Raw genomic sequence first — 12,600 nt, 5'->3', positions numbered from 1 at the left:
GATCTTCCTGAAGGACTGCTCTCCCTTACATAGTGCTTGTTTCCCCTCTCGGTTTGGTATCCTTGGCAAACTTCATCAGGGTGTACCTGATCCCATCATCCAGATGAATTATTAAACAGCATTAGGCCCAGCATCAGGCCTAAGAGGGAGACCCCACTTGTGACAGGTTGCCAGTTTGGAAAGGAGCTCTTTACCACCACTCTGTGTGCTGCTGGTCAGTCAGTTCCTCACCTACCACACACAGTCCTTTTGTCTAGACTGTCATGCATAATGAGCATCTTTGAGGGGGAGACTGTGAAAATCTGTATGAAAAGCCTTGGAGAAATCCAAGTAGATGATGGCCACCATTTGAAAGCAAAATATGGACATAACTTTGACTTCCATCCAATGCTCTGGATCTATCTCAGCAATCTGAGATTTATTACAAATAATAATAAATGGTCTAACAAAGCTTATTAGGCTCTTTTTTTTTTTTTTTTTTCCTAACAGACCTACATGCATTTTTAAATAAAAGACACAGCCTAGACCTAGATAGCTGGTACTTGGAACACGTTGCCTTTGTTATTTTAAGTGTAACATTTCATCTCTGTCTTCAAATGATATGACTACATCTGGCTTTTTCACAGTCCCAAAGCTGAAACATTTATTCCGCATTTCAGTCTCTTCTGTGTTATTTTTGAAAACTGCTTCCTTTCCATTTAACAATGGACAAACACTTCTGTAACGTTGCTTTTACACCAGATATATTAAATGTTCCTTTTAGCATACTAAACTCAGATAGGCATAGAATTCCTCCTATATTCTTCTGTCTTTGGTAGCTATTCAAATCCTAAATTCAAATGATCTAATCCATTTTCTCTCTTGGCTGCCTGCCCAACCTGTTTATATCTAAAATTTCACATTGTCTTCATCTTTTCAGCTAGACTGGTATAGAATAGACTGTGCCTTGATAGCAATTCTTAAATAATCTCTTATGGTGCTTTTAAATATCTTTAATATTGCTTGCATATTTTTTTCATTTTAAATTCTTCCTCTTATTTATTAGACACATTTTTTTCCTATTTCAGTGTGGCCATTTTGAAGTAGATGATATTGTGCTGCAATCTATTTGCATGCAACAAATGTAATCAAGTTCTTGCTTTCATTTAAGGAATAGCTAACTTTGAGTCCTGGAATCAATTTTGATTTAGCTGTCAGGATATCTTGTACATAATTCTCAAAGGACAGACACAAAACTTTTTGATTTAGGAAATTTTTATCAATCATTTTTCAGAATTTTAAAGGTATATTATTACTCAAAATGTCAAGCCTGTAGAGCTACATCTTTCAACCAGATACTCACTTGTGAAAAACCTTTTTTTAACAGCTCTTACAGTACAGAAAGTCTTTTCTCTTCTTCCTCTTCATAGACCTTTTAAGTAGGGGTTTAAGGGAGTAATCATCCTGCTCCATAGGGTAGTTTCATGGTAAGTAGCTACCTTCATCTAATTGTCCTTGTCAGTCTCTGTGACAAGGGAGATTGATCTGTAAACACAAAGGCATTTACTACATAGTTGTCAGCATGTTGAAATCAGTTATTGCCACATAGTGCCTCCTCTTCTCTTGCCACTGTGTTTTTTCTAAATTGCTTATAGCAGTGAGTTTAACATTCCTATCACAGAAATCTTCCTTCAAGTTCCAGTAATATAGAGCAGGTCAAATTCATTCTCATAGTACAAGTAGTTCCTACTTTTCCTGTTTACCACACAAGCTCCTGCCATTCATGAATAGGCAATTAAAGAATTTATTTTCTTTCTGTCATTCAGTGTCTTGATTAATTTTGTTCTTGACAACTTGACTGTGCTAAATGAGTGTTTATTTGCTGCCCCTTTTTAATCTCCCCTTTTGTTGTAAGTTTAATGCCATTATTGCTAGTCTAGTCAGCTTGTCCCCTGTAAAATTGATTTCCCCTTTAATGAGCTGGAGGCATTGCAAGCCACATAACTCCTCAGTTAGAAAACAGCTCTTCAGTCCACCAAACTAAAATCCCCTCTCCCTCTTACACCTCTCTAATTGGCAGTTTATTTATAAAAACTCCTGATTCATGTGTTCGTTTCTGGGACTGGAGCAGTCTCCAAAAAACTCATTTGTGTATTTTCATACTTCATCAGCTTTCTGAACTCTCTGAAATCACTCAGGACTGGTGAGTAGACACATGAAGCATCACTAGTACCAATACATACCACTACTACATTAAATATCCCCCACTCAAATCAGTAAGGTGGTTTTTGTTTGTTTTTTCTTTTTTCCCTAATGGAAAAGATTTGAGACTCTGTAAGAAGGAACGTCATAAAAGCCTTATCTTATGGAAAAAATTAGTAGTTTTAACAGCAGTTAGTCTGTCCATAGGATTCTATTACAAATGTCCTTGAGAAGTTTCTCTTGTTTGCAAACTAACTTTGCAGGAGGAATACTTTAGGGCAGCAGAAACGTATTTTATCTGTTACATGAAATTCCTTTCAACTTTTGCTCTTTCCAGGTAGCTTTTGGTCCACATGCATGAACTTAGAAGAGTACTTCTGTTGCTGAGGAAAGGTAAGGCACACTGCTCCCATAATACCCAAGCTCTCTAGGTCTGTGGAATACAAAAGGAGAAGACCTGGACTAACTTCTCCCTCATGACCACTTTTTTCTTCAGTGCATGAATGCATCTCTACATCACTCCTTTGGTCAGTACAGCTCTTTAGGAGCCATCTGGTACGTTATCATGAAAACAGTCAATGCTGCTGTGCTGTAGTCCCACAGGTCACAATATATATGTGGGTTGTTGAAGTCATGCATTATCAAGTTTACTTCTTGCCTTTGTCTTTAAAAAAACACCAGGAAAAGTGTATTCATTGGTTGGTTGATATTTTAATGTAGATTTTGCATAAGATTTTAAAGCAATATTAAATTCTTGAAAGTTAGAAAACACTCTGAAGTTTCCCATGTAAGTACATTGCTACAAAATAACAGCAAAGGAGTTGTTTACAACATTTAAAATGCTGCATCCTAATTACAACATAGACAGGAATCCCATTAAATATTCATGAGAGCATAATTTCCTGACTTTTATGCAATACTATCTCAGTAACACTTTTTGTCATAGCTTAAGCATGACATACCTATGACTTTGACAGTAGATAAAGTTTCCAGAGCGCCCCTGGAAGTAAAATCACTTGTCATTATAGCTACACTTGCTGTTCAGGGTACTTGTTTCTTCTGCTGAACCGAGGAAAAGGGTGGGAGGTCATTGTACAGGATGGAGAAGTGACACCCAGAAAATTCAAACTGTACCAAGAAACTCAGTTTTACCTCATTCTAGTGTTAGATTTTAACACTGAGCTTTGCCAAAATAGGCCCAAAGGCCCCATCCCACCCATGGCCTTCTGAATAAATCATAGCTTGGTACTGACAGCCAGTGCCCAAGCTGTCCCGTTTGGCAGTGATGCTAGAGTGCCCAGAAGGTGACACTTGCATAATTTTGTATCCTTTCCCTTTATGCATTTTTAGGATATCTGTGTCTCTAGACTGCATTCAGCAAATCACATAGCCAGTAGAGGAAAGAAAAGCTGTAGGGAAGCCTATTTTTTGTGCAACTGAGAACATGGAAAGTGGACAAGTGACAATTTTACCTTTAGTAAGCAATTTGCCTACCACATTTGTATGTGGATTTATGCAGTCTAGCACTGGGGATTTCCCTTCAAAAAAATGGTTTCAACTCCAAACTCTGCCTCAGTTTCCTTATATATGAACAATGGGTAACTCCCACTTCAACAAAATATTGACAGTAGTGTTTGTGGAGTTGTGAATTGTTCTTTAATCTTCATATGCCAGCTGCTCTATCATCATTAGTTTACTTCTTTTGAATTGCCTTACTTTGTTTTCCATAGGCTAGGAGGCTTAGAAGTTATTGTAAAAACTGTGCCAGTGAGGTTTCAAGTTATACTTATTTGTTTTCAAATTGAATTGTGATTAAACCTTGTCAAATCCCCTCTATTGCCTTTCCTGCTACTGCTGATTAGTTAAGAAGCAGAAGGGAACATTGTGCTGTAAAACATCCATTTATCTGCCAGTGTCAGGTTCTCCTGACATGAGGTGCTAATGCAAAGCACATTAAGCATTAGCAGTAGGTGCTCCAGACCCAGCAGTTCCTAGACAGGCATTAAGAGACCTCAAATGAGTCAGTGTCACTCTATGGTTTAACCTAAAACCAACCCCTTAGGGCACCCCTATCAAATGTAAGAGAAATGGAAGGTTTTAAAGGCTATTAATCCCAGCTACTCCACATTAGAAGAGCACAAAGTTATTTGTCACAGGTCTTTTTGTCATCACGTTAGTTATTGTGCTAAAAATTTGAAGGATCCAGTATTCCTGAAATTCCTCTTTCCACCTACTTAAGCTTGAAGGTCTTTTGTTGATGCACATACAATGCTAAACTGTGATACTTAGTTATTGGCTCTTATTTTCTGAACTTTTTTTTTCTCCTCACTGAGTTCTTGTATCTCCAATGCATGAAAAGTAGCAAAAAACCTTCTATGAGAACAAGGTCTGAATTGAAAGGAATCCTACATAAACAAGTAAGCGATCTCTCTGACCCCAGACAGGCACCATTACAACATGCAGCGGAGGCATTGAATCAGCTGAACACACTGCAAGGTGTAAACTTTTACCATACTTGTTAGTGGAGTTGTTTTCTTTCCAATGCAATGTATGCTTTGTTCTGTGTTTTTTACCTTGAAGTTGCTGAGACTCAGGAATAATCGTGTTGTTTTAGAAATCTCTGATCCAGTATGTGCATGGAAAGGTGTCTTGGATAGCTGCTTGTCTGGCAGCCGAATGTGAGCAGCTCAGGTTTTACTGGAAGTGGTGACAGCTACATGACTTCAAACTCTTGCCAGGGTCTGAATTTGTACATTTCAAATTCACTTCATACACATTTGGTTGACAAAAATTGTCCAACCATTAGATTGCCACACTGGCAGACATTCTGGCTTCACGCCTTGTCTGAAAAAAACCCAGTCCTCTTGGCTAAAAATTCCTGCAAGATATTTACAAACATATTCATGGGATACTGAAACTCATAAAGTATTTTAAAGCCTGTTGTTGGAATATGCCAGCATTTGGTTTGGTTTTGTTTCTTTTTTATTATCTTCCTCACATTGTAGCAATGATACACAGTTTTAGTGTGCTCATTTGAGCAAGCACCTGTGTACACCTGTGTGTATGTGAAAAGTAAAGTGTGTACAATTGCTTGGCTTCAAGGAGTTAGTCAATATTTTAACCTTTTTCAGGATGCTCTGAAATCAATTGCAAACATCAGTCTAGTGTGTTTATACAAAAAGCAATCCTATTTATTTGAAAAGAGTCTGGGGAAAGTCCTGCACCTCTGAACATAACAGGAAAACACAAAGCACAAGAATGTAGCAGTGGTTGTTCCAAGCCACCCCAGAGGTCCATCTGTCACAGTGCCTGATGGTAGCCAAAAGCAGAGGCCTGCAAAAGAGATTAAGACCAGAACAAGTGTATTTGATACTTCCCTGTATACTCTCCTACCCACCAGTAATGTGTGGCTCAGGGACAAGATTTACTTTAGGGATTTCAGTGAGGTTGCCCAGCTGCTTCCTGAACATACTTATAGTGAGGGCTGTGGGGCAAGGTTTTGGCAGTTAAAACCCACAGACTGAGTGGTATCACTCTGTTTCATTTGTTTTGAAGGTACAAATTTCGTGCTAGTTTCATTCGATGACCCAGAGATTTGGTAGAAGAAGAGTTAGCTGTACCTATCTGAGTAAGTTGTTCAGCTATTTCAACTGAATTCCTTTAGAACTCCTGATATGTGACTATTCAATTATTCCATCTTGTACTACTTGTGGTTTTACATACTTATGTCATATCATACTCTCTTTTCCAGTGCTGTACAGAAGTTGCTTCATACCTTTGAATGTATTTTTTCAGGCTGCTAACAGCTTTTCTAACAATTTCTAATTTTCACTTTGTCTTTTTTTTTTTTATCTTGCCCCCAGCCACTATTGAACACTAAGGTGAGTTTGTCCTGGGGCTGTAAGACCAGGATTTCATACCTCTGCAATTATTATCCACCTCTGAGTTCATTCTTTCATACATAAAGTTAGGTTCTCTTCCTCCTTCCATGATCCTCCCTTTAAATTCACCTATACTGAATTTTACTATTTCCTTGCCTTGTCTTATAGTCCTTCTGGATTTATCCTAGTAAATTAATCAGGGCAACAAAAAGCTTTCAAACACTGTGCCCCTGGGATTAGCATCTACACTGAAAAACTTAATAGTTCCAATATGATCACTTGCCCCTGAAGGTGGTTAGAATTGCTTACAAAAATAGGACTAAGCTCTTTCTTGACTGAAAAAAAAAAAGGAAAAAGAAAAAGAGACTGACATTCTTCTTACTGTTTTCCTCCTTGCTGTCTTCACAGCATGTTTTCTGGTTTATACTAGAAAGCATCCCAGTTCAATTGTCTTCCCTCCCAAACAGCAACCAGGCTTTACCTAAAAGAGTGTCAGGGAGCACTAAACCGTGCTGACAAGTGACAAAGCAGGAAAGCATGAGCCAGAGTCTGAGGCCACGAGAGCCCTAAATTAGGCCTATGTTTAAATTTTAGCATGTCAGAAAACTGTTTCTGCCAACTGGTACAACTAGTACTCTCCAAACTATGGTCCATTCAATGTTTGGAGACAGTATGTGCTTGGTGAGAAAGCTCCAGCTTTGTCTCACTCCATCCCACACAGTTTCCCAGCAGTATATAATACAGACTTTTTACTCTGCAACATCCATACCTACCTTCAAGCCAAATGCAAATGTACAATCAGTATGTGCTTTTTTGCTACAGAAATGCCACTCTGATTAATTAGTTCTGCCCTCACATTTTTTATTCCCTTTGAACATAAATGTAAAAAAGAAACACACCCAATTCATACATTTTAAGGTATCTTTAAGAAGATCAGATAAAGTCAGTTGAAAGTACTGTATAATGTGGGTACTACCACCATGTACCATTTAGGTTAGGACTGGAAAAAGTACCTCAGTCTGTTTTATTTAGGAGGATTATAATATCCATGCAGCACTTCTGTTATTCTCCACAGTAAATCTAGAATACCTAATATTGTGAGTGATCTTAGTTCTTTCATCCTTTTTTCCACATTGTTTATGAATATTTTAAACAGTCCAGGCACCTGTGCAAATTCCTGTGGGAAACAACTCATGGCTCCTTCTTACTGGGAAAGTTATTTACTCCCACATTGTTTTCTTCCTTTCTACCAGTTGTTTATATAGGTGAAGACCTTCCCTGCTATGCTATGCGAGTCTGGGCTCCTAAACAACCTTTGGCAAAGGACTCTGACACATGTCTTTTGGGAATTGCACTAGATTGTTTTCTACTTGCTTTAGGACACCCTCAGTGGATTCCTGTGGATTTTATCATCATGACAATTGACATGAATGTCTCTTTATTAAAGAAACTTCTGTTTTTCAGCATGTCATATGTACCCAAAAACCAGCCTAATTGCTCTGTACTCATGTACTCAGTGAATATGCTAGATCTTTTACTGGTCTGTAGTTTTCAGCTTTTCTCTGTAATTTCTCAAGACTGATGCCATATTAGCTACTTCCCAAGACTTCTGATAACAAGGCAGCTTTAAATGAGAATTGACATGCAGCGGTAAGCTGTTCAGCTATTTCAGCTTGAATTCCTTTAGAACTGATGATATGTGACCATTCAATTGATCCATTTGATTCATAACCTCTTTTGTTAATAAAAGCAGAAAATTGCTTGATCTAGGAACTTTTGAATAAAAAGTGATATGAAATAAAAACTTCCTTGGATTCCTTTACACTGCAATGCAGATACAGAAAATTCCTTAACTGTTTATTGCTCTGATCTTTTCTTCTTTGTGCACTCCCTGATTCTGTTGACACTCTGGACTCTGCCTTTTGTTGAGGAAAGGAAACTTAGCAAGTGAATTCCATATTCTGAGGCCAAGTTGTACCAACTACCTTACATACAACTTGCTTGGGGCCCTAGGGAGCACTAATCCTAGAGATAGGAATTTGGAGAAAATATAAACAGAGTCAAAGAATGAACAAGGAATTAGACTACAGTAGTCCAGTGTTTGACCTTGTTCCCTGCTCACAGTCTCATTGATTGAAATAGATGTAGGTACAGGCTCTCCAGCAACCTTCCTGTTCTGATGGTCTTGAAAAGGGATTTATTGGAAGACTTAATACCTTTTTTTCAAGTTCGACCTCCAACTTTTTTCAAGGTGATGTGAGATGGTTTTTTTTGCCCATGTTTCCTGGAGAGGCCTGTTCTCCCAGAAGTTCATCTTCTGCCTCCATTAGTGGCCGTGCTTTGAGATGTTTATCTTAGTGCCTCCTGGAATCCTTTTTATGGTTGTGCTGCTCAAAGCTTGAGGGAAGCAGCTGGTCAGACTTTTACAATTATAGGAGAAAGGAGGCTTTCTTGTTTTCCCTGAGTTATCTCAATCACAGGTTTCTGTCTGGCTCTGGACAGTCACATCTACTGTTTCAGCACTTTCAGTCCACAAGTGGTTTCTTACACTTAGCCTGAATGCCTAGCACACTCAATAGCTTTAATGATGTCTGTGATTTTCTGCAGTTCAAAGACGGACTTGCTAGCAGCCATTAACACCTTACAGTGCCGGGAAGGATAGCTCAGTAATAACTATAAAAACGTTGAAAATCGAAAAGTGCTACAGAAACAGTTGTATGTTTTTGTCACCTGTCCCTGTTTACTCTTATTTCTGCTGGCACAGAGGGCTTTCTTTTAGTGGCTTGGTGTGTTTATATGTGTTCTGGTTTCAGTTTCATATAGCTTTAACATTTTTTTTTTATTACAAAATTAAGTATAGTTTACAGAGAAAAAGAGAACATTACGTTTTCTAAGGTTTTTCCCCTGTGACAGATTGTCATGAAGGTGTCCATGCAGCATGAGCTTGATGCCTTTAACACAAAGAAGACAGCACTGCAGGACCTTTCATGCACATGATGTAGTAAGTATTTGCACATGATGAAGGAAGATTCAAAATGCAGCTAATTGACAGCCATCATAATTCCACATTAGGCTCCAGGACACCACAATTTAATACATGATCATAATTTATATTGCTGCTCAAAACATCAAATTTCAACTTCATCTTATTCTGAGTTGGTTGAAACAATGTATGGGTCAAAGTATTTATTTATTTTATATGCAAACTAAACATTTCTGTAAAAATATCTCCTCTGTGAAAGGGATCACTACCTACATCTTATATTGAGCTTAATGGAGGCAACTGTGACCATAGAGGTTTTTAGGCGTATAATTAACTGAATAACTTCTGGCATGTACAGCTGAATATATCATACACAGCGTAAGGTCTTGAACTACAAAGATTACTTTACTGGTGGTATCAGAAATATTCTTGAGTCACAGTTGCTTGTTTGTTGGGTTTTTTTACAGACACCTAATTCAAAGCCCACCAAATCAATAGAAATATTTTTTTCCGCTGACATCATTGCTTGGGGTATAGGACAGTGGTGTGCTTACATCACCTATAGACAGCATTAAATCCCTTTTCAAACTGAGCTGGAAAATGCACAATAATGATTTCAATCCTGACTGAAAAATTCCAAGGAAGGAAGTTATCATAGCATTTCTCATAAAAAACTTTATGAAATACAAATGAAGCCAAAATGCTAACCGTTCCCAAATGTGTGATTAGATAGGCATGTATGCATTTAGATGTATTTACGATCTTAACAGTTCTACCTGCAAAATAATAGAGAAAGAGACAGCATAAAAGCTCAATAAATATCCAAAGAAAATCTAAGAGAGGTATTTGCAGAAGAATTAAGCATTTTATTTTTGAAGGTGAGTTAATTCAGAGCTGATTTTCTGAAAGGTGAGGTGTTTTTATATAGTTATCTTGCTAAGGAATGAAGAATCAGAAAGAGAATGTACTTGAAGCACTTTTTCACTGAATCCTACACATACTCAAACAGAGTTCCTTAAAACAAGTGTTTAGCAATGGCAAAAACATGTTTTTGGTAACTTAAAAAAGAAAAAGAAAAACATAGTAACTGAAAATCAAGCAGTAAAACAAATGTTCACCTATATCAGCTGAAACTGTTTAAGTGAAAACCACTCCAGGAGACTTTCCATACCACATTTGACATGAAATTAATTACTTACTTGTGAATGGATATAGGAAGATGAAAAGTTTCCCTCAGGATTCTGCCATTAAGTCTTCATTTTCTCTTCTGTATATATTATTTGCATTATGTTTTCTAGCCTTTCCTAGTCACAGCTGACTTCTTCCTCATGCCAGCCTCTTCCACTAAGTCACACTGAATTGTACATATTCAAACACAATGTTTGTATGCACTAGTCCCATGGAATCAATGGAATAACTACTCTACTCACTGGGAGTAAGGGAGGTAGGCTAGGATTTCATACAAATGAGCTCTTCATATGAAGCAGCAGCAAACAATAAGATAATCTGCATCTGGCACCTTATCGTCATGAATGTTGCAGCTCTTGTGATCTTGCCATTAGAAATCTATGCAGATGGATTGTAAAACTGACTGGAGTAGCATGCACTGTGGCAGAGTATGGGTACCCATATGAGACAATATATTAAAGCATAGAATTATTTGCAGCTTTATTTACAGGAATCTGGGAAGAAATGAGCTCACAGCAGCAATCAGAGGTAAATGAAATCATTCTAAGATTGTTTTGTGAGACATGTTCCACTCATAAATCCAGAGCCCACTCCTTTCCCACTTTGTATTTCAGCTTCTAAGTAATTGCTTTGCAAGTGTAAATGCAATTTTAAGAAAACATGCTTTTTTGTTGAATACTAGAAAAATTATTTTTAATTGTCTCTTAAAGAGCTTGAGCAGCTGGAAAGTTAAGACAGAAGGTCCAAAGTCACATGGCCATTTGTACACAGATGGCAGTTTGAGATACTCTGATACCCCAAATTCCTGGCTGCTATGTCATCCTTTACTACAAAATCAAGGGTTATCTCTTTAGGGTAGGAATTGTGTCATCTGGGAACAAAATCAGAAGGATGCATTATGTTTGTTTATTAACTTTCTTTCAGCTTTGGTCACTTTTGGATGCAGGGCATTTCACTAGATGCAGTCTTGACAGTGCAGTATGAAATGCTCTATGAAAATTGTCAACAAAATGCCAATTTCTGTCCTGCAAGATGATGCCAGGATGCATTTGAGAAGCACACGTTTCCATTCTGCCATTTACTTCAAACTGCCAAAGATAAAAGGTTTCAGACAACAGAAGACTTTAGCAGTGTCAAGAATAATTCATTACCCAACACTATGACATTCACTAATGAATATGAGGAATTTAACATTGCGTCTTGCTAACATCTCTGTTGCAGACATTGTTTTCAGCTTTTGAAAACATTGTTCACATGCATAAAGCAATTACTGAGTCATACCATTGATTGTGTATCTGTCTTTACTTTTTATGAGCCTTCCAGTAGAACTCCGTGATGCCTATTAGCTAAATTTACTGAGCGGTGCCCTTCTTTCCTTGTTTTGGTTTTTTGATTTGCTTGTTGTCTTCCCTGAATAATCAGCTCTTGGTTAGTGTGGAGGCTGTGTTCATGTCTGTATGGAACAAATAATCTTCAACTTGCTCCAGCTATGCATTTGGTTCAGTAAACAAGCAAGCAAAAGTATAAGCTTGTAACCCTGTGGAGTAGCCCACAGGTTCAGCTCTTTGTGCTCCAGGGCTTGGGTTTGTGAAGCACAGCTGTGTGACCTTGGCTTAGATTTACAGAGAAAAAATGTTGCTGTGTTGTGAAAAAAATACATACACTAAAGCCACTTAAAATACGAAAACTAAAAACAGAGAGAAGTGAAATTATTGTGCTAGTAGTTCTAAGTCAAGGACTCAGAAGAATACTGACCTGAAAAAATTTAAAACTCTAAGAGAAAATGTGGTGAGGTGGAAGATTACATCAGCAGGATTGAGGATCTGCCTGTTCTGGGGGGCTATAGGGTCTTATGCTTCCCCATGTTACCAACTGGCTTGAAGAGACTCACCTGGTAACTTCTGTGGGGGGTGGCAAATATATGACTGATCTCTCCTGGCTGGATTCTATTAACTGGTAGTTACTGTTAGCTCATTAAACTGTATGTATTTTTGCCTTCAAGTTCCTAATCATGGCAAAAGGTGCCCAAAGAGAGGTAGAAAATGGGCATACTGAGATACATACAAGGTTAAATAAGGTGAGAACATATAAGACACGATGAAGCATTTCTAGGCACCTATGTCAGTGAGCATTCCTATATTTACCTAAAGATTTTGTCAAATGTAAAATGTATGATCAATTGAAGAAGTTAACTTTGAGTTATTCTATTTCAACTTTCTTCCACCCATGTTTTTTATGGAAATTTCTCTATTTCTCTCTGCTAAGCTACATACATACAGTGTTGATATGGAGACTGTGCTTTGCAGTTACTCTGCCTGAAGGGGAATTATACAAAAAAGAGAGAAATAGGGACTGTATTCAGGTGGA

The 12,600-nt window shown here is 37.8% G+C and overlaps 1 long non-coding RNA gene across 1 annotated transcript in view; it reads left to right on the top strand.

The window, feature by feature from the left end:
* The window catches only part of LOC131574905 (uncharacterized), a 33,313-nt gene extending 30,739 nt beyond the window's left edge, over positions 1 to 2,574 (top strand). Inside the window, exon 3 of the long non-coding RNA XR_009276614.1 lies at positions 2,519 to 2,574. This is a non-coding gene — a long non-coding RNA (uncharacterized LOC131574905). The remainder of the gene's footprint in view (positions 1 to 2,518) is intronic.
* Positions 2,575 to 12,600: the final 10,026 nt, after the last annotated feature.

Source organism: Poecile atricapillus, chromosome 1 (assembly GCF_030490865.1).
Source record: "Poecile atricapillus isolate bPoeAtr1 chromosome 1, bPoeAtr1.hap1, whole genome shotgun sequence".
Classification (NCBI taxonomy): Eukaryota; Metazoa; Chordata; class Aves; order Passeriformes; family Paridae; genus Poecile; species Poecile atricapillus.
The sequence above is the reverse complement of the archived record's forward strand: the minus strand, read 5'-3'. Positions and strand labels throughout refer to the sequence as shown.